The 2,572-nt window shown below is 31.1% G+C and overlaps 1 non-coding gene across 1 annotated transcript; it reads right to left on the bottom strand.

The window, feature by feature from the left end:
- Positions 1-280: 280 nt before the first annotated feature.
- Positions 281-387, bottom strand: LOC123389006. The gene has a single exon (XR_006603523.1). It is a non-coding gene; the product is annotated as a U6 spliceosomal RNA (small nuclear RNA).
- Between the last annotated feature and the right edge of the window lie 2,185 nt (positions 388-2,572).

Below are 2,572 nucleotides of genomic sequence, written 5' to 3'. Positions count from 1 at the left end.
CCCCTTAAAGATAAGAAAAAAGACAAGTGTGTCCAATTTCACTATTCTCATTTGACATAGTACTGGATGTCCTAGCCAGAGAAACAAGGAACCCAAAGAAATAAGAGACTCCAAAAAAAAAAAAAAAAGGAAGAAGTAAAATTTTTTTTTGGATAACATGAACTTACATGTTAAAAAATCCTAAAAACTTCACAAAAAAATTTGAATAAACAAATTTAGTAAAGCTGCCAAATACAAGATCAATATATAAAAGACAAGAATTTTGTTTTGTTTCATATTTTTTAATATGGAATGCTTCCCAGTTTTTCATGTTATCCTTGTTCAGTGATCACGCTAACCTTCTCTGCATCATTACAATTTTAGTATATGTGCTGCCAAAGTAAGCACAAGACAGGGGCATTTTAACACTCTAATGATGAACTATTTGAAAAAATAAAGAAAACAATCTAATTGACAATAGCATCAAAATAATAAAATACTTAGGAATAGATTTAACTAAGAAGATGAAAGATCTGTACTCCATAAACTATGACATTGATAAAGAAATTGAAGGAGACACAAATGGAAAGATAGCTCATATTTATGAATGGTAAGAATTACATTGTTAAAATGTCCATACTACCGAAAGCCATCTGTAAATCCAATTCCTATCAAAAATCCAATGTTAGGGGCACCTGGGTGGCTCAGTGGGTTAAGCCGCTGCCTTCGGCTCAGGTCATGATCTCAGGGTCCTGGGATCGAGCCCTGCATCAGGCTCTCTGCTCAGCAGGAAGCCTGCTTCCTCTTCTCTCTCTGCCTGCCTCTCTGCCTGCTTGTCATCTCTCTCTGTCAAATAAATAAATAAAAAATCCAATATTATTTTTTTACAGAAGTAAGAAAAGAATCCTAAAATTTATATGAGACCATAAAAGACAACAAACAAAGAAGTTCTGAGAAAGAATGAAGAAGAGAAATTACACTTCTTGATTTGAAACTATACTTCAAAGCCCTCATGCTCAAAGCAATAAAGTATACTGGCATAAAAACAGACCAATAAACAAGTAGAACAGAATTGAGAGTCCAGAAATAAATCCTTTCATACAGTCACCTAATATTTGACAGGGGCCAACATATGTAATGGGTAAAGATAGTCTGTTCAATAAATGATATTTAAAACTGAATAGTCACATAAACAGTATGAAACTGGAACCTTATATCACTCATAAGTCTTAACTTGAAATAGATTAAAGACTTAAAGGTGATGCATGAAACTAAATTTCCTAAAGGAAAACATAGGAAAAATTCTCCTTGACATTGGTCTTGCCAATAGTTTTTTGGATACCAGGCCAAAAACACAAGCAAAAGAAGCAAAAATAAATAAATGGTATTACATCAAACTAAAGTTTCTGCATTGCCAAAAAAAAAGAGAGAATGAAAACACAATCCACAGAATGTAAGAAAATACTTACAAATCTTATATCTGAAAAGAGGTTAATAACCAACAGATACAAATAGAAAAAAATATATAATTAAAAAAATAGCAAAAGAGTCTCAATAGACTTTTTTTTTTCAAAAAAGTTATATAAATGACCAACAGGAGCATTAAAAAGTGCTCAACATAAAAACTCAGGGCAAAGTCATTATGTTGTTGTTGTTGTTGTTTACCTCTGAAAAACACAGCAAGATATTACTACCTATTAGAATATATACTACCAAAAAATTGAAACTAACAAATTTTGGTAAATATTGGGGAAAATGGGGGAACTTATGCACTGTGATAGGGATATAAATTTGTATGGAAAACAGTATGGAGATTATTCATATTATTAAAAGTAAAATTACCATATGATTCAGTAATCCCACTTCTAGGTATATATCTAAAGGAAACGAAGTCACTGTTCAAAGACATATCTGCACTCTTATGTTTATTATAAAATTATTAACTCTAAGCAAGAGATGGAAATAACTTCAGTATCCATTAATGGATGAATGAATAAAGTAAGTATGGTAAATATATACTATGGAATACTACTTAAACATGAAAAATTAAGAAATACTGCCATTTACAACAGCATGGATGGATCTTGAAGGTATTATACTAAGTGAAATATTTCAAAGATTTTATATATTTTTTTAATTTATGTGTTATGATATCCCTTACATACAGAATCTGAGGAAAAGGCAAACTAATGGAAACTTAGAGTTGAGTTGACAAGGGGTGAACCTGGGGTGGAGTAAGGTAGTCAAAGGGTGCAAACTTGCAACTATAATATGAAAAAGTTCTGGGGATCTAATGTACAGCATGATTATCATAGTAAATAATATATACATACCTTTTTTATTGTGCTTCCCTTTATTAAACTTTGCATATATCACATTCTTACAAGTTGAAAGTTTATAGCAATCTTGTATAAAAGAGGTCTGCTGCCACCATTTTTCTAACAACATTTGTTCATTTTGTGTCTCTCTGTCACATGTTGGTAATTCTTGCAATATTTCAAGTTTTTTCATTATTATTGTATTTGTTATGGTGATCTGTGATCAGTAATTATGACCCACTGAAAACTCAGAACTAGTTTACTTAAGGTATATA

Source organism: Mustela putorius, unplaced genomic scaffold, assembly GCF_011764305.1.
Source record: "Mustela putorius furo isolate JIRA1106 unplaced genomic scaffold, ASM1176430v1.1 tig00003937_pilon_pilon_pilon, whole genome shotgun sequence".
NCBI classification, from domain to species: Eukaryota; Metazoa; Chordata; class Mammalia; order Carnivora; family Mustelidae; genus Mustela; species Mustela putorius.
This window is presented reverse-complemented; position numbering and strand designations above follow the sequence as displayed.